We start from the raw sequence: 24,480 nt of genomic DNA, 5'->3' as shown, positions 1-24,480 counted from the left end.
CGCTAGGGTCTGGAGTGGGGCTCTGAACTCGGTGGGGATCCTGAGGGCTGGAGCACGGTTTCAGGCTGCAGGTGGGTCTGCCTGCACCCCCTCCCTGTTGTCCATCTCTTCTTTCACATCCCACAGTGCTTGGCGGCAACCTGCCCATGCTTTTGGATATGTAAACTGAGGCAGAGAGCATGAACCCAAGGTCAGAGGCTTTCACTTTGGAGCCTCAACTGTCCAGGGGGAAACTGGAGGAGGCGAGGGACCAGGGCCTGGAAAGGCAGGAAGGAGAGACTGTCCCTTCTCCAGGCTGGCCCTGACCAGAGCTGAGGCCCTGTATGTGAAGTTGGCTGAGAGGAGGCATTTGTGGACTTTCTCCTGCTTCCTTGTTTGCTTGTCCAGCGGTTATCAGCAGCAAAACCATCAAGATGGAGAGAGATACAGATGCCGCAGAAAATAGGCCAAAGGGCACTGTCGGGGGGTGTGGAGGGGGTCCCACATAGCCAGTGCTGACAGGGGCTGGGGGTGGATGTTCTGGATCCCTAACTGTCTTCTCTGCTCTGGTAGGCAAGCCGGCTTGCCAGCAAATACACACAGGCTCCTGGGAACTGCATCAGAGGTGAGTCTTTAGGACAGGTGCATCTGGGAGGCCCCCCTCACACTAAAGGCTCAAGCTTGCACAGAGAACTTGTTTTCCGTTCTGTAATTCTGGCTATAAAATGTGCAGGAGGCCAGCATCAGACCAAAGGCGGAGCACTGGGTGGCAAAGGCTGGGGGAGATGGCTCACAGGGCACGCATGCGAGCCCAAGTTCAGTTCCACGGCGTCCACACAAAAACTCTACTGGGCAACACGCACCTGAAATCCCAGCACTGTGGCAGCAGAGACAGGGAGATCCTGAGGGGAACTTGCTGGTCAGCCAGGTTTGGTGGAACATGCACTCCAGGCTCAGTGAGAGATTCTGTCTCAAACAAACAAACAAACAAACAAACAAACAAACGTAAACAAAAATTAAAGTCATCAAGGTGGAGAGTGATGGAGACATTTGATGTTGACTTCTGGCCTCTGGACCTGTCACATGTGACACACACATACACACACACACACACACACACACACACATACACACACACACACACACACACACACACACACACACTTCACCCACCAGTAAGATAGATTATCTTGTTAGTAGAATGTATATAGACTTCGTGGGGGTTTTTCTTCAAGTCCATGCTCTGTAGATGCTGGGCATACACATCTCAGTCAGTGAAAACATGGAATGCTGGGCTCCATGTAGTTCAGTGCTGCAGGGCTTGCCCAGCCTGCTGGGCGCTTGGCTTCTGCCCCCCCAGAGCCAAAGGAAAAAAGCTCTCACATAAAATAAGGGAAACACTGGCACATAGGGAAGTGTTTAAGGAGAATAGGCTCCACCCGTCCTTTCCCTCAGCTAGCATCTCTCCCTCTGTCCCTCTGTCCCTCTGTCCCTCTGTCCTGAGATCCTGCTGTATGATCCCACGCATCTTGGCCTCAGGTGTCAGACCTAGGCTGATGGGAGCCTGACACCCAGCCGGTTCCAGGGTCCATTATCCAGGACAAGGGGCTGGGCAGAGTAACCTGAGACTCAGTTTCCTTACTTGAGCACTATTGCAGCCAGCGCAGAGCTTCCCAGGTCCCAAAGGGCGATGAGTGTGAGCTGAAGGAAGGGCCTTGGCTGTGGGTGTGGGGATGGGGCCTGCTCTCACTGCTCCTGTGAAATACTACCACTTCTCTCTCCCCGGCCAATCCCAGAACCACCCAGCAGACCCTCTCTCCATCCAGCTACTTCTCTTCATGTTCTCAGGCACCAGGCACTGTGAACAGATAGTTCTTATATAAGGCTGCTACTCAGAGAAGTTCAGCTCAAACCCAAAGTCACACAGTGGCAGAACTGGGCATCTCCCAGAACCAGCAGGCTAGTGACTGAAGCATGGGTTCTCAACCTGTGGGTCACGACCCCATATATCCAATATTTACACTGGGAGTCAGAGCGGTAACAAAGTTGCAATTGCAGTGACAGTGACATAAATAATTTTGTGACTGGAGGTCACCACAGGCTGAGCATCCCTGGACTACAGGAAGAGAATAAGAAGCTAAGGTAAACACAGAGGGTCCTGAGTGCCCAGCCCCTCAGTGGATGAGCAGGGCTGTGCTCACCCCCATTCCAGGCAGATTCAGGGCGGTTCTGTCCACCCAGCAGCTCAGAAATGGGAGCAGGGGCATTGTTTTTCTGAATCCCCAGTGAAGAGACTGAGCGATGGGAGGCTGGGAAAGAGCTGTGTCTGCAACCTCACCTAGGCTGGGGCTCTGGGTCTGCAACTCCACCTAGGCTGGGGCTCTGGGTCTGCAACTCCACCTAGGCTGGGGCTCTGGGTCTGCAACTCCACCTAGGCTGGGGCCCTGGCACAGAGAGCCTAGGCCTTCCGGCACATGACACACAATCAATATTTGTTCAGGCTCACAAGGCCACTGGCCTTGACCCTCAAATTCTTCATTCTCTTCATCTGCCCAGAGGTGGCCAGATATTTTAGCAATGACTAGTTTACAGATAAAGACAGGGATTTCCCAGGGCCAGAAGTGGACTGAGGGGCTTGTAGCCTGTCCTGCTGACAGAACTCTGCTTGATACCTGGGATCCAGCGTGGGTAGCCAGTGCCTGCCTGGCCCTAGGAATTACTTAGGGATTAGTACTGTGAGCTCTAGGGAGATTGCCAAAGATAGGGACCCAGGGCTCCCACAGGAGGAGGAGGAGAGAGGCCGAACCCGGGGGGGGGGGGGCGGGGGGGGACTAACCACTCAGGGAGGAAGAAGCTGGGAGGCTCCAGACCCTTGCGGCAGCCTCCTCCACTTGCTTGGTTCCTTCCTCTTTCTTTTAAACAGCAGTGAACAGACTGCAGGAAAGTGAGGACATTTGCTCTAGGGTCTGGAAGGCTGTAGGTATACAAGGGTCCAGCCCTGGTGTGCAAACGCCTTCCATTGTGGCCTCAGTATTCTGGTTTCATTCATTGAAGCTGTGTGACCTCAGGCAAGAGGGTTAACCTCTCTGGCTATTCTACCTGTGAGATGGAAAAACACCTAATCATGCTGCTTCCTGCTGCTCCCTGCAGTCCAGAGGAGAGATTTGGAGGAATGCTGGGACTCCCTGGCGCAGTGCTAGCAGACTCAGGAGCTCCAGGGTCCTCCTGCCTCAGGCTTGGGCTTCTTCGGGGAATGACTAAACAGTTTAGCAATCCTCCTGCAGTCCACCTCCTGTCAACCGCATATACTGATTACAGGAAGGCATAGGGTCCAGAAGAAAAGCATGTTCTGGGAGCTGGGCAGCAGGGTCATAGGTCACTCAGGGACCTCAGGGGGAAGTCCCAAGAACTGCTTAGCTCTCCTGACAATGAACTGGGACCTCAGTGGAGAGATTATTTCCATGAGGGTATCTGTCTCACCGTTCTGGGCAGTCCTAATCAGAAAGGGTGGTGATCCACGGGAGCTGTGGTGACACCCAGAGCAAACACGGTATGCCACTTCCCAGGTTTCTACTGGGAACAGGCCAGTCACTGCTGGCTATACCTGGATGCTGGTATTTTGCAACCATTAAAAATGTAAGCCCAGAGGCAGGGGCAGCAGGAACACTAGGAACTAGAGGAACAGATCATGAAACAGCTCCCAGGAGTCAGACAAGGCTCTGGCTTGTTTTGTTTTCAGCATGAGGGTGGGAGCCAGGGACCCACCATGCTGGACAGGGCTCTACCACTGAGTCACATCCCCAGCCCTCTTTTCAAACTTTTTATCTTGAGATAGGTTTTTCCTAAATTGCCCAGGCTAGCCTTGAACTTAGAATCCTCCTGCCTCAGCCTCTCTAGTGGCTGAGATCACAGGCCTGTGCCACCAGGACCAAATAGATTTTTAAAACAAAAGGCAAGAGTGATTTGGCCGGACGAGCGTTTCCCGCCCTTCAGTTATCATTCATGCAGTGTGTCTTACCTGCCCGTCCAGGGCCTGAAACGCAGTAGTGCCTCCTCAAATATTCAATCAAACAGCCATTGGATAAATGAACCTTGCTCCTCTGGCCCTCACTCCTTTCTTAACGGTTTCATGTAGCCCCAGGCTGGTACTGACTCTTGGGGGAGCAGAGGAGAACTTTGAACTTGTGACCCTCCTGTCTCTACCTCCTGTGTATTGGAATCACAGGCTTGTTGTATCAGCATGCCCATTTATACAGTGCTGGGGAGGAAACCCTGGGGTGCAGGCATGCTAGACAAGCACGCTACCAACTGAACCCTAGAAGCCTTGTGCCTTTGGCCTTTTCTGGTTGACTGCTGGAACATTCCTGAATATGGATGACCCTGTTGGTGTCGTATCACATGCACCCGATGGACATGTCTTCTGCGATTAAATCTTTGGCAACAGTTTTGAACTGGCCAAAGGTGAGGACAGCCCTGTGGCAGGAGCACCATGAGACCCTTCTTCCAGGAAGAGACAGTGGTTCAAGCCACAGGAGCTGTCGGTGAGGTCAGAGCCTCTGGGTACATCTTGGCTCTGGTCTTGTTAGCTGTGTGCACTTGGACAGCCCGCTCTCTGAGCCTTCATACCCTCATCCACAGGGCAGGGGTGGCCATCCCTGCTCCCCACTGTGGTGGTCTGGGGGCTGGCACACTGTAGGCCCTTAGCACAGGATTCCACCCAGAGCCTCCTCTGACTCACTGAACAGCCAGCCATTCCCAACACCTAGCCTAGACCCTGGCAGGCCCCAGGTCCCCAGGCCTGCCTTCTCCCAGCAGGCTAGAAGCTCTAAGGAAGCTCAGACACTCACACTGTCTCAGGTGGTTCCGATGCTCCACGGGCTTCAGGGCCACAGCTATACGGGATGGGCAGGCCTCGGTCTGTGACAGAATGCAAAATTGTGACAGCTGACTGGGATGATGACTCCTGGTCCTGGCCAGGGGAAGGAATTCTGTTGGAATTTTGCCTCCAGGCCTGGAGTTTTTACAGACCTCCGACCTCACTTGCCCATCCTTGAGGGTCTTACTGTGTGTGTCTCATCAGTGGGGACAGTGGCTGTAGGTCTGTGTGTGTGTGTGGGGGGGAGGGGTTGAGGACCCAGGTACCCTGTATGCTGGTGGCCGCTTTGCAAGTGAGGGGGTCTGTAGACCTCAGGCGGCTGTCTGTCTGGCCAGAATCTCATTCCTACTTCCATTGCCATCTAACAAGCTGTGACCTGTTAAGAGTTCATTGCCCGGAGAGTTCCAAGAAGCTGGGCCATCGAGCTGTTTGCTCTCTGGCCCACACAACTGCTGCTCATTGGTTCCCTTTTTGTTTTGGTCTTATGTGTGGTGGTTTAAATACAGGCTGTTGTTTGTTGCCTTGATCAGCCTCTGTAAACTTGACAGACCTTCCTACTAGGACAGGTAAGGCCAGTGACCTGCTGGAGGTCACAGGTGGTTGGAACTAGCTCTAGGGCCTTTCCCATCTCTCTGCAGAAGAGCTTCCATGCCAAGCACTGGGATGGCTTCAGGCTCCAGTGGAAGGATGAGGGAAGCCAGAGAGGCTTATCCCAGCCAGGCAGTGATGGCGCACACCTTTAATGCCAGCACTTGGTAGGCAAAGGCACATGGATCTCTGAGTTTGAAATTAGCCTGGTCTATAGCGTGAGTTCCAGGACAACTAGAGCCACACAGAGAAACCCTGTCTCAAAACAAAACAAGCAAGCATGCATACACACACACACACACACACACACACACACACACACACACACACACACACAAACCTTCCCCACGTGACCCTGCGGACCCCCAGCATCCCTGCTGTTTTGGACTACCTCCAGTTCAGTAGTACCTAATGGTCTGCAGGATATGACCTAGAGGCCCAGCCCCACCAAAGGCTCTCTCCCACTCTGTTGGGATTCTCCTGCCCTCCGAGGCCCTGCCTCACACACACTGCCTGGGCACACTTCTCTGGGCTCATTTCTGCTTTGCCTGTTAGGATGAGAAGGGTCGGCTCCAGGTGTGGCATTTCCCAGCCGCCCGTCCGTGCCCTGGGCTCATGCCAAGTCATCTACCTGCACTTCGCTGTTGGCCCAGCAGGCTCCTGTTTGTCAATGGTAACCACACAAACCAACAAGTGTGTCTTGCTTAATTTTGTGTGCCAGGGTAATGAAAACGAAAGGGAGCTCTGGAGAGAGTTAAGAGGTAGTGCAGTGGGGCAGTGGGAAGCCCTGGGGAAGGTTCTGTAGTGGGCAGGAAGTGGGGTGTAGGACTAAGCAGAGAGTGTGGGGGTGAGGGGCAGGGCAGGTTCTCTATGACAAGCCCCAGCTGGGGCTGGCAGGGATTCCCAGGTTGGAAGACAACCTTGAAATATCTGAGCTGCCTGGGTTTTGGGGGTAGACTTGGGAGGTAAGGACAGCACCATGGAGTAGGAGTGGATTCCCACTGGCCAGTAAGAAAGTGAAAGGGTTGCACGGATGGAGTACAAAGTCAAGCCCAAGCAACAGTAGTGTCCTCCAACATGTTGAACGCTAATGTCCCCAAAGAAAAGCACAGGTTAGTGGCCACCATGGACTCTTGAGGCATAGAGTCCACTAGCTGTGGCTGACCTTAAGCTGTGGATGAGTGGAGAGATCTGTGGGACAGGTATGACCTCATGGGGTGCTGTGAGCAGGACGGTACCCTTGGGGCAGAGGAAGAGAGGCCTGAAGAGAAAGCTGAAATTGGATTATGTTCGTGAGGACTTTGACTTCTCTACCAGTCCAACTGTGGGTATTCAGGGTACAAGGAGCACAAAGGTGTTGTGGTTTGCCCTGAAGTTATCTGTATTTTGATGCTAATTCCACTGCCCTTAGGACAGCGGCCTAGTCAAATACTCAGGAATCAGGTGACTTGATAAGAACCTTTTCCCCATTGAATTTGTAAAGTACAGGAGAGGGGCTGGTACAGGATAGAAGGAGGCCTGTCATTGGAGGAGAAGGAAGGATGGGCGGGAGAGAAGTTTGAAGGAAGAGAAGAGAGGAGGAGAGAGGAGAGGGAGAGAGGGGCTGAGAAGCTGTGGCAGGACAAGATGGCAGGTGATGTTAAGATTCTGCGCTGTGTATTTACAGGTTGTTATTAATGTTCTCAAGGGATGGATAGTACCAGGCTTTGTATGTTTAAGTGGGCAATTATATCTTACCAATTGGATCTAAGATTATTGTGTTGTGTGTTCTTTTATGTGAGGGTTTGAGTGTAGGAAAGTGTGCAGCTGGGCTGTGTTTCCGCCAAGATATCTAGCAGATATCTTGGGGCACCGAGGTGCGAACCAAGCCGGTAAAAGACATCTATACCATTTTATTTTTATATTTTTACAACAACACAAAGGCTTGTCTCTTGTGAGTCCAGGGCCTGGGGAGCACGGGGCTTGTCTCTTGTGAGTACTGGTATCACTGGTAAAGAGATGGGGTTCAGTGCTCACAAAGACCTCTGCCAGAGTGAAGGGAGCTGGGTGAAGCCGAGAGATGGGGTACCCCTGCCACCCTGGGGGAAAGTCCCTGCTGGCTGGAACCTCGGTGTGCTTCTCAGGGCTTAGGACTTCCTCTGGCTGTGATCCTGACATTGTCCGTCCTGGTCACCACAGTGGTGAGGTCTCTTAAGAGGCCTGGAAGTATCCGGCTGGCTCAGACCAGGGTGACTCATAGCCCACGGTTTAGGAAGCACAGGGATGATGCAGGCTAAACTGGACTGGATTACAGAATTACCACCAAAGCTGTGGTTGCCAAGTGGGATGAAACCTGAGATGGGTGGATTTGCCTGGTTGGGGAATGGGTGCCCACCCCCCACCCAGGTTCCTCAGCTTCTTCTCCACATTCAAAGCACAGTCTCTCTGAGGGTGTTTCTGGTCCGGGAGGAAATGAGACCAGCCATGTCTCCTTTCATACTATCTTGAGCAGAAGCCACAAGACCACAGAGCTTTCTAAGGTAGCTGTCATCTTCAGCGTCATTGCCACCCCTACTGTCATGGCCCCCACCCTTGTCCACTGTTGGGGTCACTGTCAGTGCACAGCTGGGAATCTGGGGACCGGTCTGAACTGTCTTTGCTAGGTTCCCTTGGGGATCAAGGGCACACCCCTCTTTATGCAGGGACACTGTGAGGAGTGTGAGGTAGAGACTGTAGGGACATGAGGCGCTTGGATGAGTAGTGGAACCTCCTGCCCTACTAACATGGCCCCACTGGGCAGGATCAGGCAGGCCCAGGCTCTTGGCCTGTTTTTTCTCACCCCAGAGCTGGCAAGCCTGCTCTGTCCCACAGCCTTGGCTACTTTGCCTTTCTACAAATGCATGCCAGCAGCCCAGTCGGGCCCGGACAAGCTTGGAGGATGTGAGGGGTTGGCGAATGGGCGGAGGGTGGGGGCAGCCTCACCCTTGGGGCTGGAGAGAACTGTGATCCAGCCATCCTCTTGGGCAGTCCATTTCCAGCTCGGGGAGTTGACGCTGGTCAGACACCACTTGCTGCCTGGCTCTGCTCCCACCAGTGTGTGCTCCAGGACAGGCCTGCTTGCTGCTGTCAAGGACTCTGGGTCAACTCCATGCCTCCCTGAACTGCTTCCTGTGCATAGGGCCATCCTCCAGCCTCTGTGTCGAGAGGGCAGTCCCCATCTCCCTAGCTAAGGTCAGGACTGGATCCCCCACCCTGTGCTCTCTTCACCTTGGGGATTCTGAACTTGGGACCCACACTTTGCTTGCCAGTGTCAGGGTACACAGTCCTGGGCATAGACTCATGGGGAGTCTAGAGTCCTCCACTTCCTGGGAAGAGAAGCTGAGGTCTAAGCAGGGATCATATTTCAGCCCTGTGTGTTTCCTGACAGCCACACGCTGTACATAAGGGTCTAAAGCTCTCGCCTTACTAATACAGACAAAAGAGTTCAACACTTGTGCTGTGCTGGGACCCTGAGGAACTCAAGCCTTATTCCTAGCAAGGCGACTGCCCAAGTAAGCACAGGAAGATACCCAGGCTGGCCATGTTGGGAACAGACTTTCTGAGCTGTCCCAGAGGAGAGAGCAATTGGGCTAAGACCAGAAAGATGAGTGGAGGAGAGGGAAGCCTGACAAGAGGACAGCATGCAGGTACAAAGGCCCTGTGGCTGGCAGTTTGAGAGACTGATAGGGTAAGGCCAGAGGGAGGGAGGTTTGGGGGTTGTTGTGATGACAAGGGACCCAGTAGCCACTAGAGCAGCTTGCGGTTTCTTCCAAGGGCAACAGGGAGGCAACACATGGCTAATGTGCATTTTGAAGAGTGGAGAGGAGGAGGCGTGGGTCATGAGCTTTGGCAATCATCCCATGAGAGCTTCAAAGTCACAGCTACTTCCTGTCCCCAGGAGGAAGTGGAAGGAGCTGTCCTCAGGAGGGCTGGCTTCCAGAGAGTTCCATGTGCGTATGCTGACACATGGGCATATGCTTGTGTGCATGTTTGCCAATGCATGGGTGCACGGTGCATGCATGTGGATGTGTATGCAGAGGGTGTGTGAGTCAGCAGTGGTGTCTCAACTCTGGCAGCAGGATGGGCAGTGGGGACTAATGTCATGGAGACCCTCTTCTCCTCCCAGCCTGCATGCCCCAGCTCCTCTTTCTTCTAGGGTGGATAAGTGTGGCACCAGCTGGGGAGAGATGGGCTGCACTTCCTGCCCATTTCTGCAGGCAGCTGCAGACCAAGGCTCAGCTGGCATTGTGTGTCCTTTGGCCCACTCTGGAGAGCTTGCCTCTTCTGGGACATTGTGGGAAGAGGGGACCCAAGAAGGTGGGGCGAAGTATGTACATCTGCACTCAGGGAGTGAATTACTGCCCCCTAGAGGACCTCAGTCAGACCTCACTTTGTTTTTAACCTCTTCTTGCTGTTTGTCGCCTGTTAAGCAATGCCTCTTTTCAGTGCTGGCATAAATGGGGTGACAGGGACCAGAACATTCCCTTTGTATATGGCTCTTTTCTCAGCTCACACCCTGCTTGGAGCAGCAGATCCTTTGGGTCCTGCCAGCACTGCCTGACATCTGGACTCTTTCTTAGCCCAGGCCTGGCTGTTTGGTCCTGATTTCTGACTTGTTTTCCTTCCTCTCCGTGGCTTTGCCTGTGAGTTCCTGGTTTCTGCAGACAGGCCCCAAGGCTCCAGCTTCCTGTTCTCAGCAAGGCGCCCTTGACATTCCTGGCCTCAGAACATCCTTGAGATACTGACTGAGTCAGAGCCATGGTCTTGGTCAGGGCCGCTCACATTAGATCACCCTGTGGCCAGGCACTGTCTCACTTTGCTTCACAGTCCTTACCCTCTGTGGTCTACAGGATCACCACATTCCACAGGGGGAACACCCTGTACCACTCCGTGCTGGGTGGTACAATGGGGCAGTGCTTTTGTCTGTCACAAGAGTGGGCTGGAGCAGGTCGGTCACTCCTGGCCATGGGTTCCCTTCAACGACAGCAGCACAGGGGAGATCAAACCAGCCTCAAACTCCCTGAACCCAGAGCCCTAACCTGGAGGCCGCATGGCTTCCCATACCTCCCGGGTCCTGATGCTTACGCTTCCCACAGTCCCAGGTCACCCAACGTCCGTTCAGGAAGGGATGAAGAATCCAAAATGGATGGTCCCTTTCTTCAAGTAGAAGAACGTCACCTTGAATTTTTTTCTTTTCTTTTCTTTTTTTTCTTTTCTTTTCTTTTTTTTTTTGTTTTTTTGTTTTTGTTTTTTTGTTTTTACTGTTTGTGGTGGTATTTTTTCAAGACTGGGTTTCTCTGTGCAGCCCTCATTTCTCACTCTGAAGACCAGGCTGGTCTCGAACTCAGAGATCCACTTGCCTCTGTCTCTTGAGCACTGGGATCAAAGGCGTGAGCCACCGCCATCCTACTCAGCCGTGTGATTTTTAAAGACAGGCAGCACATGGGTTGATAGTGTCTGTTGTGTAAGCAGAGCCCTACAGCCTCCATGAAGGCCCACGAAGGCCCACTCTGGTCTTCGGGTCAGCACTCATGTGCTGCTGACTGGCTAAGAGGTGCCACCTGAGGCATGGCATCTTCTCTCCCAAGGATGGAGGACGCTTGCCAGTCACATTCTACCAGCTTCTCTGACACACTTCCTCCTCCGTGGCTCTCCCTGAGCCCTGAGAGGCTGAACCCTGGGGAACCCCATGCCCAAGCACTGCACGAACTTGCTTTCTGATTGCATTTGATTAAGGCAATCACAGCCAGAGGTTGAAGGACAAGACGAGAGTGGCCAGGGCAGGTGCTAGCAAAGTCTGAAGAATCAGCTTTCGGGGCCAGCAAGGTGGCTCAGGTGACAAAGGTGCCTGTGGCCAAACCTGAGGGCCTGAGTTCGATCCCTGGGAGCCAGTGGTGGAAGGAGAGAATGGACTCCTGCAAGTTGTCCTCTGACTTACACACACGGGCCATTCCACAATAATGAGTAAAAATCAATGAGAAGATTAGAAAAGCAAGAATGTTGAAGACAGCTGGAGTGTATAATGCTTCCTGTTGGGTAACAGCCACTCCATTGCAGAGTCTACATGACCAGAGTAGCTCTTGGGGCTTCTGAAGGGCACAGTGGAACAGAGATTTCATGCACTCAAAGACAGACAGCCCTGAGAGACCAGGAGACTTCAGGCAGGGTCAAAATGAGTGAACTGACTGTTGCTTTCTGGTTTGTGCATTTAACCTTTAACTGCAGGTATACTTAACAACCGACTTAGAAAGATTCCTAGACACTTAACAACAGGACCTGGATTTTGGACCCAAAGAAGCTGGCACTGTGTCATCAGAATGGGGTGGCACTTCCTCACTTGGGTCCCTGTCAAGTCTCCCAGAGGAGCCAGGCTCAGTCCTGTGGTTCTGTCTCTTGTCAGGCTGTCCCTGGACTCATGGCATTTGATCTTCAACCCAAGGACAGCTCCAGCTTCCTGTGGCTGCTGTCTTTTGGGTTGTCAGTGACTCTGTCCTGTTGGGCTCCTTTGAGGGAGCATGTGGGGAGTAGACGGATGGCAGCCCACCTGACCTGTCTAACTGTGGCCACTTCCTCCACAGTTCAGCCTTCCCTGTGAGAGTTCAGAGTAAATATCTCTGCGACTAAACAACAGGAAACCACAAAGAAGGGTGAATTTGAGGACAGGAAACTGCTGATCAAGGTGACATCAGCCCCTAGCATGGCTGGTAGGTGTGACAGTCAGAGGCCCTCTAGGAGGTCTCCTGTTAGCCATGGAGCTCGGAGACAACCATTCATGGTGAGGGAGTTGACACACAGACTTTTGGTGACGGTTGTAAGAAGCTATGCACGGTGTGGAGGCCCCACGTGGGCCCCAAGCCAAGTGTCAGTCATGGAGACTCATTAAAGACGTTCTGGCACGTTCTGCTGGAGAATCCCTAAGGCAGGTGGGAAGGGTGCCCAAGGTTGCCTGTGAGCAGAGTGGTGGGTAGAGCATATCCACTGTGCAAAGGCTTGGTTAGGCTGGGAGGGGGAGGGGGGGGAGAGGAGGGGGGAGGGGAGAGGGAGGGAGAGTAGCGGGAGGATCCCAAGGCATCAGCTGCAGCATGGGGGTCAGATGGGATGTGTGGCCAAGGCTAGTTTCATTTTCCGTGTCTGTTTCACATGTCCCAGGCTAGCCCAACACTCACTATGTATGTAACCTAAGCTAACCTAGATCCTGTGGAAGTTTTCCTGCCTCAAATACTGGGATTGACTTTATTTTCACTTATCACCCAGCCAAACAATGACGTCCAGTTTAAACATAAACATTCGATTGCTGCAACAGACTGGCCTGGTGGCTTCTCCGCTGGACAGCCCCTGTGCCATTTCTTGTGTCTGACGGCAGACTTTGCTGACGGCACTGGGTTCACCATTGTCCTGTCAGCCCTCAGCTCCTGCACATGGCTTGTCTTTGAAACCAGCTGGGTTCCTGTCGTCCTGCTGAGGGTGGAATATCAGACCAGGAATACAAAGAGCTAAAGTTTCATGGGGCGGTGCGGGTGTGGTGGGGGAACGGCAAACATTACTTCACTTAACTGCAATGAACCATCTCCAAGGTTATATGGGGAGAACTGCCAGTTTAAGGCAGGCTTCAGTGAACTCCTGAATATTTACAAGCTGCGAGGTGAGAAGGGGTGTCATGTGGGTAGATGCGGGCAATAGAGGCAGGGTTAGAGGCTTGCCCTGTGGGGATGGATGGGTTAGCTGGGCTTGGCCCTGCGGAACTGTTCCTTGCCGTGCCTTGGTCAGTCCATAGGGGCAGCACCTCACATGGGCCTCGGAATAGAGAGAACAAGACTGGCTCTAGATCTGGGGAGGATGGGAGGGTGGGAGGGCTGTTTGTCCTGTGACCTGAAGAACAGTGAAGCTTCAGGGAAGTGGATCACTAAGGAAAGCAGGGTGTGCAAAGGACCTGGGGCTAGAAGGGGTGAGTCTGAGGACCACAGCGTAGCCACATAGTCACCTGGGGTGGGCTGGATACATGGCCATGGCGGCCACAGACAGTGTTCTATGAGCATGTGGGGACCTGGGCATGTCTGTCCTGGAAGTTTAACCCCTCTGAGCCTCAGTGTCTGTGTGTCCAGGGAGCAGCTGAGGAGAGGACTGGACTGAGGCTAGGCCGGGGAACCATAGCTGGGGCAAAGGTGTCAGCGGCCATATTCTCACCTTTATTATCACAGGGAAGAGAGCTAGGTTGGGTTCCAGACCAACTGGGCTGGGTTCCCAGTCTTCTGTGCAATGCCTTCCCTCCTGCCTGCATACCCCTGCTTTGGAAAGCACTCCTGGCTGAGGCCTTGCCTTCCTGGGTCCTAACTGAACCTTTTGTGGTGAGCTGGGTATCTAGGGCTGGTTGTCCACTGTCTGGGCCCACGGGCTTGGGCCTGCCATGTCCGTACTGCAGGATGGCCGTGTCCTACTGTGGACGGCAGTGAGCCGAGGGTGGGTGGGTTGCTGATGACGGAGCTTGCTGGGCTCTGAGGGCACCATGGCCCTGGAGCTCAGGGACACAGTGTTCCCTTGCTGATTCCCTGGCTACTGTCAGAGCTGCCTTTGGCTGGTGGTGGCTGGTGCTCAGAGTAGGTAATGTGATGGGCAGAGGAGAGGGAGAGCCACTAGGAACACAAAATGAACCCCAGGAGGCCCAGCACTCCCCTCTCTTGCTGGGCTCAGATTGCCTCAGAGGTGAGAAAGAAAGCCAGGGCCACCTCCAAGCCAAAGCAGCTCCACTGGGTTTCCTTCCTCAAATGCTTCTCCTGGCTCAGTGGCCCAAACAACTCCATGCACACTCAGACTCCAAAGACTCAACCCATACACCCCGATTCCTCAGACTCTGCTCACCCTGGCCAACAGCAAATCTTACCATGCCTGACAATCCTGCCTCAGGGCTTTGATGCAGTCGCCTAGGCCTAGAGTGAGTGGGGACATAGGGACATGCTCTTAGAGTCTACTCTCCTCAGCTCCTCAGTTTGTAGGCTTCTACTCAAACAGGGAAACCAGAGCAGCCTGTGTCTACTTTCTGGGGCTGGGGAAGTGGCTCAGTGGGCAAACCCACTAACTATTGGACAATTCAGAGAACCTGAATTTGAATGTACATAGAAGCCAGGCATGCTGGTCATCCAACTGTTGGTGGGCGGAGACAGGTCAACCCTTTATGGGCTTCAGGTGTAGCAAAGGCCAAGCAGAGTGGTGAATGCCTTTAAACTCCACACTCGGGGGCCTGGTCGAAAATGCAGAGAGCAATAGAGGGAAACACCCAAGTCTCCCCCTGGCTTCCATGCACACTTGCTTACACCCGTGTTTACACACACACTGGCTGGATTCGTGTTTTTTTTTTTTTTTCTTTTTCACAGAGCCCTTGCTATTTCTTCATGTGCTTTACACGTACCTGTGTGTGTCTGCGTGTGATCCTCCACACTGGGGTGTGAGTTCCAGGGGCGTGGGGTAGGGTGTCTTCCCTTCTTTTCCTCTCAGGGATGGATCTTTCTGACCCTGGGGAAACAAAACCAGATGGCCAGCTCTGGCGGGGCATTAAGTTGGGCTCTGGATGGCCTGACGGGCCCAGTAGGGTGGGTACTAAAGCCCTCGTTTGGCTCTGTCAGATGGTGGAAGAGAGGATGCTTTGGCCAGCACCGAGGCTCCTGGGAGCTGAAGGATGCTGGGCACACAGAGCCTCCAACCCTGCCTGGGTGCTGGGGGAGTTAGGGCAAAGGCCAGGTATTGTTATTTGGGGAGGAAGCGTCTTCATGGGGGCCACAAGGGGGGTGGGCTTAGAAGGACAGAGATCTGTTGCTGGCCAGGTATACAGTGAGTTTTGAGGGGTGCAGAGCTCACAGGGATACCACCCCATGGTTCTGGGGGCAGGTGAGATGAAAAGGTGCAAGCCCCTCTGGGTGGCGCAGGGCACCAGACTGGGGAAGGTCAGAAAGCCCTAGGAGCTGGGGGTGGGGAGGTGGGGTGGGGTGGAGTGCTTGATGGTGTGCAGGTAAACAGGAGGACCCGAGAGAGCAAGCAAGGCTTAGGGGTGCCAGCCTGGCCCGAGGCCTATACGCCAACTGATCAACTTCTCTCCAAGTGGCTATCTAGAATATTCTCTTTGCATCCAGTCTCTCCCCTGTTACTTTAAAGGGGAAAGATGTGACTGAGGTGGGGGGGGGGAGGGAAAAGCATGAGGGGGAAGAGAAAGGGAGGGGAAAGCACGAGGGGGAGGGGAGTGTGTGTGGGGTCATGTCCACCGTGTTAGACCAGACTGCTCATTCATGGGAGGGCATACAGCAGACTCACGCTCACATTAGGCACCGTCCCACCTGGTGACTCTGGTGAGGGGGCGGGTATCACTAAGTGTTGGTTGCTGGCCACATAGGATGTGTCTGTCCTATGGTCACATCCTAACCCCGAGAACCCGAGAGTGTGACTGGAAAGAGGGGTCCTTCCAGATGTATCCAGGACCTTGAGATGAGATCAACCTGGGCTGACTAGCTCTGAGCCTGATGCCCAATATATGTCTATAAGAAACGGGGTCAGGAGATCGGACAGAGCAGGGAAAGGGTCATGTGACCCAGAGACTGAGGCCAGGGTTGAGGCAGCCACAAGTACTGGAGATAGCAACAAGCAACAGAAGGGGGAGGAATCCTGGGCCTGGATGGGCAGGCTTATGGCTCTAGCCATCCCTACCTGATTACTCTGTGGTCCTAAGCCCCAGTCTGTGACTATGGGCTATAGCAGCCCAGGACACTTGCATAGGGAGAAGGCAGAGGGCAGGAGACAAAGGGACAGTGCAGGAAGGACTGAGGAGGGTGAGGGCACAGCAACCTGTCCTCCCTGGTCCTAGGACCCCCCCCCATCCACCCACACACACTGAGACCATCCCTGGTGGCACCTTTGTCAGAAGCAGAGTCTCACAGGGCAATGGGGACCAAGGGCCGCATAGAAGGTGAGAACCAGCTGTCTTCATTTGCCTGTGGCTGTCAGCTTGAAGGCTTGGGAGTTGTGCTGTCTGCCCTGGAGGTCTTTTAAAAGGGGGAGAGATTGTGTGGTGGTGAGAACCTGGCTCCTGATGTGTGTGCATGGGGCAGGGGTCTCTGCTCAAAGGCACTGAGACAAGCCACCCTGCCGGAAAGTAGCAGGATGCCTGGAAAGGTCTGGCTGGATAGCTCCTGGGTACCCTGGACATTGAAGGCCTTTATCTCCCAGGCTGCCTGGCTTCTGTGCTCTAAGCTCCTATCAAGCTATGTGCACAGTGGGTGACTGTGTCCCATTCAGAAAGCCTGGGCTGTGATCTGGGCTGAAGGCGCCCTGGGCCCACCAACAGGCAGGATCAGAAAAGGCTCGGAAGCAGGAGGCTGAGGACGTGTGTGTGTGTGTGTGTGTGTGTGTGTGTGTGTGTGTGTGTGTGTGTGTGTTTATGGAGGGGACTGCACACTGGAAGGGCAGGCCCAGCTCAGCTGCAGCTGCAGCTGGGAAGTAAGTCCAGGAGGGAGGACAAGCCTGGAGGACTCCTCCCAAGACTCGGGCTAGCAGGGACAGCCCTGCAGTGGAAGCTCTCTGCTGACTTCCAGGGACTGTCAGGGTTCAGTGGATGGGAGTGGGGTCAGCAGGACCCTGTGGGTCTCTGCACAGAGAAAGGAGGAAGGAACTGGGTCTTACCCAGTGTGGTGGGGGAGGGGGCTCTGCTCTGACAGGGCCAGGGAGGCTGTGAGGGCTGCAGGCCTCTGGCGGACTCCATGGCTCATCCTGGTGGGCAGGAGGGCCTCACTAAGGCATACAATGCCAGCCTTAGCTGAGTCAAGAGACCCTGAGGCTGAGTTCCTGCACTGTTTGGGCCCGGGCTGTCCCTGAGGTCTGGGCAAACAGCTACAGAGCCAGAGAAGAGGGCGGGTGGCAGATAAAGCCCTGTGACATGAGGAGAGTCTGGCCTGAGGAGGATGGGGAGAGTCAGTTCCAGGGCCAAGGCCCTTACCTCATGTTTTAAGTTCATTCATTCTTCTGACCTGCAGTCCCCTGAGGCAGGACCCCCTGCATGCCCATCTAGTCCAGGAGACAGGTGCTTGGCACTCTCTGTGCTTCCTTGGGACTATCCAAGAAGCCCTGCTTTGGGATCCTCTGGGGGGCATGGCCACCACCTCCCCAGAACCCTCCTGCTCTATTGCCCCAGAATCCAAGTAGACCGTGCTGGCCCTTCTGGCCACAGGTCGGCTTACCTGATGATGAATTGCTTTGGTGGAAGGGACTGCTGGTGGGGTGGGGGTGGGGGGGAGAGGGCACCATGTAGCTGGCCATCCCCCCAGGGGACCCCACCCCCCATGAGGCAACAGGGATCTGGAGGACAAGGACCAAGCACTTGTTTGTTGCATCACAAAGTCCTGCCAGGAGGCATGCTGTGAGCTGGTCCATCAGCTGGGCACCTTAAGAAGGAAGCATCCTGCTAGGTGAGCTGAGGCTGGCGGGAGCTTGGCTGTGATCAGCCCAGTTCCCCAGCCCTCATTGCTGGCCCCAGCTCACCATGTAGGACCTGCCGGCCTCCTTGAGTGGCTTGTAGGTGACAGGCACGTTCAGGAGCATATAGGACAGAGGCAGGTTTGGAGGGAGACAGGGAAAAAGTGGGGAGGGGACCAGAAGAGGATGTGAGAGCAAGAGGGGGGACTGGGAGGGAAGCTGGGGTGGGGGCGGGGGTGGGGGAGAAGAGCAAAAGGAGGAGGAGAAGGGGAGAAGTGGGGAGGCAGGAAGGAGGACAAGAAAGAAGAGCTGGGAGGGAAGAGCTGGGAGGAGGAGGGGGAGGAGGGAGGAGAGGACGTGAGGTAGGGACAGGAAGAATGGGCAGAGAAAAGGTAGTGGAAGGGTGGGGAGAGGAGAAGTGGGAAGGGAAAGAGAGGAGAGATGGGTAGGAGAGAGTAGGAGTGGGATAAAGAGAGAGATGGGAGAGGAGGAGGGGGCAAGGGGGAAGAGAGGGAAAGGAGGGGAGAGGAAGAGGAAAAGGGGAGGGAAGGAGGAAGAAGAGGATGAGTAGGGAATGTGGGGGAGGGAGGGTAAGTACTAGAAGAGAAAGGAGAGAGGAGGAGGGAAGGAAGGAGGTTTAGGGGCAGGGAAAGAAGGAGGGGATAGAAAAGGAAGACATAGAGGTGGGGTGGGGGAAGGGAAGAGTGGGGTAAGTGAAGGGAAAAGGAGGGGGAGAGGGAGGGGAGGGAAGCAAGGAGTGAAGGTGGGGAGGGAGGGAGAAAGGGAGGGGGAGATGAGAGGAGGACAGTTGGGGAAGTGGGAGGAAGAGTGAGGGAAGGATGATGGGAAGAGGCGGGAGGAAGAGGAGGCAGAGACTGAAGACGGGAGAGGGGGTGGAAGGAAGGGGTGGGGGAGAAAGGAAGAAAAGGCTGGAGAGGAGGAGGTGGGAAAGGGAAAAGGAGTTGGGGAGTGGAGAAGGATGGGATGTGGAAGGAGGGAAGAGGGAAGGAGGAAAGAGGAAGGGAGAGGAGGAAGGGAGAGGAGGAAGGGGTAATTAAACCAAAAGGAGGGGAAAGAAAAAGGGAGAGAGGGTGGAGAGAACAGGAGTGGGGGGGTGGGACAGGAGGGTGGGGGAGGTAAACTGGAAAGGGATAGAGAAGGGAGGAGCAGAGATGGGGAGGAGGGAGAAGATGGGGAAGGAGAAGAAGGGAGAGGAAAGGAAAGGGAAATAAGGAGGGGAGGTGGGAAGAGGGAGGAGACAGGATAGAGGCATGAGAGAGGAGAGAGGAGGGAGGGCATGGGGAAAAGGAGGGAGGGGGGAGGGTGTGGAAGAGGATCTGGGAGAGGAGGGAGGATGTGGGAGAGGAGAGGAGGGAGGATGTGGGAGAGGAGAGGAGGGAGGATGTGGGAGAGGAGCAGGGAGGAGGGAGGGTGTGAGGAGGAAGAGGAAGAAGGCAGGGTATGGGAGAGGAGGAGGGAATAGGGAGGGGGAGAAGAGGATGTGAGGGAGGAGGGAGGGTGTGGCAGAGGAGGTGGAAGACAGGGGTTGTAGAAGAGGAAGGAGGGTATGGAAGATGAGGTGGGAGAGGAGGAGGGAGGAGGGTAGGGAGGAGGGATGCAGTGATAGAAGAGGAAGGAGGAGGAGGGAGGGGATGGGAGAGGAGGAAAGAGGAGGAAAGCTGTGGGAGGAGGGAAAGGGAGGATGTGGGAGAGGAGGAGGGATTAGGGAAGGGGTGGGAGAAGAGGAGGAGAAATGAGGGTGGGTGTGGGAGGGGAGGAAGGAGGGTGTGGAAGAGGAAGAGGGAGAAGAGGATGTCGTAGAGGAGGGAAGGGGGAGGTTGTGAGAGTGGAGGAGGGAGGAGAGAGGGTATGGGAAAGAGGGAGGGTGTGGCAGAGGAGGAGGGAGGAACAGTATGTGAGAGAGGAGGGGGTAGGTTGTGGGAGAGGATGAGGGAGAGGTAGCAGGGGAAGATTTGGGAGAGGAAGAGGGAAAGGGAGAGTGTGGAATAGAAAGTGGGAGAGGAAAAAGGTAGGAAAGGAGGAGGGAGGGTATGGAGTTGGGAGGAGGGAGGGTGTGAGGAGCTGGGAGGAGGGAGGGCGAGTGAGAGGAGGTGGGAGGAGGAGGAGAAGGAGGAGGAGGAGGAGGAAGAGGAAGAGCCCAAAGAGTGACTGGGGGTGGGGTGGGGTGGGAGCAGATGGGAGAGGAGGGAGGACTAGGTGGAGGGAGAAGAGTGGGGCATGGGAGGGCTCTGAGGAGGCTGTTAGTGGGGAACAGCTGGGAAGTGTTCTCAGAGGCTGGGGCTTGCAGCTTATTGCCCCTTGGCTGAGAGAGCCTCTCTCAAGGCTCTGCTTTCCTGCTCTGCTGAGGCTCTGGGTAAGTCTCAGGGTGAGGGGGGTGGGGACAGGTGTCAGCTGAGCACCTGGGTGTCACTGAGAGGTTCTTGTGGGTGCCCCAGGCAGCACAGGGAACAGGCTGCTGTATAGCTGCTGTGCCTAGCAGTGGCTTGGGAGGAAGACCATTTGTCAGTGTTTTCTGAGGTGCCTGGACTCCAGCTAGCAGGTGGAGGAGCCAGGGAGAGGAGGAGCCAGGGAGAGGAGAGGTGGTGACAGCCTGCAAGCTACCTACAGGGCTCCAGGGAAGGGGATTTGTAGAGTCGCCCACCCTGGCAGGCTGGGGGTTGCACTGGAGCCAAAGGACAGCCTGTGGCCTGCAGGACTCATGGGATCTTCTTTGGGAGGGGGACTCACCATGACTATCTACAGTGCGGCACAGGCAGGGACCCCAGGCTGCTGTGGTGACTGCCTCTAGGTTGACCTGGCACAGGCAGGCCTACTGCATGGCAGGAGAGTCTCCCAGGTGCTGCCACTGAGGCTTCCCCTAAGGACACCAGATTTGCAGTGGGCAAAGGACCTCGCTGGCTAGGAAGAGGAGCACAGTGGGAGGTAGGAGCACGGCACCTACATGCCAAGCCTGCTGACCCCTGGTGTTTAGGCTCCCAATCTTTTCAGCCTGGACAGGTGTAACTGCTCTCCAGGGATGCAGCTGTGAAAGAGGCGAGGACTCAGCTCACTCCAGAGCCGACGGAACTCAGAGAAGCAGAGTCGCCGGACCAAGCACTGCCCAAGAAGAGGGATGGGGACCAGGCGGTGCCGGGCTACGGTGGTCCTCCGGGTGCCATAAATGCTAAAATCACCCATCTCCTGTAATCCTGCATCTGTGCTCTCAAGAGTGAGATGGTTAAGTTCACCGCTTTGTGGAGCTGGCTGCGGATGGCTTCTGTGTGGTCCTCTGTCCCGGGAGAAGATAGAGCGCAGGCTGATGGGAAGGCTCAGCCGGTGAAGACACTCGCTTCCACACCTGTGGCCTGAGTGCAATCCTGGTGAGCTTCATGGTGGAAGCAGAGAACTGACGCCATAAGGAGTCCTCTGACTGCTACATCTGTGCCTCGCACACTCTCCCAGTAACTAAAACTGTCATTAAAACCTTAAAAGGGGCTGGAGGGATGGCTCAGCGGTTAAGAGCACTGCCCGCTCTTCCAGAGGTCATGAGTTCAAATCCCAGCAACCACACGGTGGCTCACAACCATCTGTAATGGGATCGGATGCCCTCTTCTAGTGTGTCTGAAGACAGCGACGGTGTACCCACATACATAAAATAAATAAATCTTTAAAAAAAAGTTGTCATGTTTTTATAATTGCAGGAAACACTGATTTTCTTATCCGTGGGTTAGAAAAACTGGCAGGCTTTTTTCCTCTTCATCTGAATCCTGGCATCTAAGGACCGGCGTGGAGCACAGCACTAAGTAGCCTGTGTATGCTCTCTCCCTGGATACGTAAACGTTACGACCTATAACTAGTTCTTCCACGAGGAAGATCAAGACTCAACCCATTGACTCCCGTGTCAACAAGCGTTACTTGGACATCCACCCCACGCAGCCCTAGGTGTCACATCACATATAGGATGGGAATATTAAACTGGATGACTCTGCTCTGGTGTGCACACCTTCTAGAAAAATGTATGTTACAGAGAATAAACAAACCTCTGTTGTATATGTTATTGACAGGCCAGCTGCAGCAGCTATGTTTTCTTGGAAGGCTTTCAGGCTAGCACAGGCCAGCCGGGATTTGTTCGTAGTACTCTTATTATACAAAAGCTAGTGTAGGTTTCAAAGGGCGAAGTTAAACAATTCAAGAACATTGACCGCAAGTTGGTAGAGGTCTGTCTTTGGCTAACGGACGTTAAAGAAGTAAAGCTAAAAGTTAATGTTTCTTCCTACAAATTTCTCCTGTAGGTGAGGTCGTGGCCCAGCTAGGATGTGTCAGAAAACGTGCACAGAACGCCAGGCAGCAGCAAGCGCGTCAGGGCTCACAGAGGGCTCAGCCAAGGCCCTGATTTCTACCCCTGGGACCCACATGGTAGGGGACAACTGACTTCCTCAAGTTGTCCTCTGACCTCCACATGAACACCATGGCATTTGAGCGCCCCCCACGTGCATAAATAGAATAACAAAGGGCAAAGCGCATACACGTAAGCAAGTGGAAGATACGAACCGCTCTGAAAATTCTTGCTCCTGATTTATTAAAAACAAAAAGGACTCCCTGAAAAATGAATGCAACAGGACCCCATGGCAGAGTTCTAATGAAATACACTCTAGTCTCTCCCTCGAAACCACAAGGCTGCAAACCTGGGCCGGGCTGTGACGTATGCCCACGGGTTGCAAGATTCACAGATAGCAGACATGGCCTTGTCTGAAGGCTCCTTGGAGGCCAGTGTGAGATCTGCCTCAGATAAAGCTCGGGCACACGTCATCTGCAAGCCACACGGGTGGGACACCCTGCTCTGTTCTGTGTCTTCTGGGCTACTGCCAAGGGTCCTGCTGGCCCTTGTATTTCCTCTTGAGCCCGCATAGGCTTCACTCCAAGCTCTTTCCACTCAGAAGCACTCAGAGGTCTGTCTGCCTCTGTTGGTGGCAAGAGCAACCTGCTGATGTCGTTAGCCTTTGTTTCACAAGCTTGACTGGCCTTGGGGGTGACGCTTCGTGTGCTTTCTAAGTGTGTACCTGCACTGCCCTGGTAGGTGTGCAGTGACGCATCACATGTGCACGCGGAGGTCTGAAGTTGAAGAGCATCTTTCGCTACTGCCCTCCGCCCTATCTTTTGAGGTCTCTCTGGGCTTAGGCAGCTGACTGGTGAGCCACAGGGAATCCTGGGGTGTCTGCCTCCCCAGTGCTAGGGTTACAGGTTACATCACGCCTCATTTTTTTTTTTCTTTTTTTCGGAGCTGGGGAACGAACCCAGAGCCTTGCGCTTGCTAGGCAAGCGCTCTACCACTCAGCTAAATCCCCAACCCCATGCCTCATTTTTATGTGGGCCGTGGGGATCCGAATTCAGGCCCCGGTGTCTCTAAGGCAAGCACTTTAGCCACTGACCACATTTGCTACCCCACCCCCACCCCTTTCTGCGAGAAAAAGCAACAAGAATTTATTAATGCCGTTTTCTATCACCTATTTCTCAGTCTTAGGTTATATTCAAGGACATGAAACACTTAATCCTCATGCTCACTGGTGATGTGAAAACTCTATGACCACCCACGGCCGATGCCAGGAACCCGGCCACTTGTGTGCTTGGATTTGGGCCTGTGCGCCCGGCTCAGGCGGGAACATGCTGTTTAGTCAGCCTCAGTGAGATCCGTGGAGGGGAGAGGAGAGGGACCCTCTGAAACGGGTAGACAGCCACTGTTGGTGAAGCAGACCAGAGCTGGAAGAGCCAAGGAGCTTTGGAGCAGAGGGAGTGGTAGCTCCACGTCCCCAGCTCTGTATCCCCAGCTCTGTGAACCCTTAATCTCTGCTCTTCCACAGTTCTGCTGTCCCTGTCAGCTCCGCACCCCACCCAGCTCTGTGCCTCTCACTAGCTTGGTGTTCTAGGAACCTGGAGTTGGTCTGTGTGGGCCGATGTGGTTCTGGGTAGAGCCTTTTGCGCGCACCAGAGAAGCTCATAACTAAACCCCACTCTTAAGCACCCTTCGGGAAAGGCACGCGAACCGCAGCAGCGCCACCTGGTGGCGATGGGGAGGACCAGTTAGCCTGGGAAGGGGCCAGAGCGGTCCACAAAGGGTGCTGAGTTAATCCTAGCCCCTGCATTCCCACCAACCCTCATTTCGTTTAGATTCCTCAAAGCCCTGGATGGGGGGCATGCCAGAAACACCACTCCGGATGGAAGTGGCGTGCCGAGGTCACATTTTCCACCACAAGGTGTCCGGGGATGCGGGAAGTGGCCTAGAGCCCAAGAAGGGAAGTGTGATTACTGAGAAATCTCTTTCTTTTTACTTCCCTTTAGTATCAGCAAGAGCTTCCTGTGGTAAGCCTTATTAAGGACCAGAGCCGTACAGCTGCTGGAGGGTCCTCCAAGGTTAGGTTTTTAGGGCCATGGTGGGATGTGAACGGCCAGATGACCCCCAGTACCAAGAATACACATCAAAGGGAGGCTGAGGGTTGAGCAGTAACTGGAGTGCTGGTGGCAGATGAGGCCCAGGGTGGAAGTGCTCGAGGGACAGACACACTTTCAAGGGT

At 54.4% G+C, this 24,480-nt stretch overlaps 1 protein-coding gene across 19 annotated transcripts in view; it reads right to left on the bottom strand.

Moving 5' to 3' along the window:
- The window catches only part of Osgin1 (oxidative stress induced growth inhibitor 1), a 28,873-nt gene extending 10,993 nt beyond the window's left edge, over nt 1-17,880 (bottom strand). For 2 of the 19 annotated variants that reach the window (XM_087593836.1, XM_087593839.1), the window contains exons 1-4: nt 17,677-17,768; nt 16,356-16,485; nt 14,865-14,968; nt 843-945 (exon numbers count right to left, since the gene is read on the bottom strand). The gene's annotated coding sequence lies outside the window, so the exon portion shown is untranslated. 19 annotated transcript variants of the gene reach the window in all.
- Between the last annotated feature and the right edge of the window lie 6,600 nt (nt 17,881-24,480).

The sequence above is a fragment of the Rattus norvegicus genome, chromosome 19 (genome assembly GCF_021556685.1).
Source record: "Rattus norvegicus strain SHRSP/BbbUtx chromosome 19, alternate assembly SHRSP_T2T, whole genome shotgun sequence".
Classification (NCBI taxonomy): Eukaryota; Metazoa; Chordata; class Mammalia; order Rodentia; family Muridae; genus Rattus; species Rattus norvegicus.
This window is presented reverse-complemented; position numbering and strand designations above follow the sequence as displayed.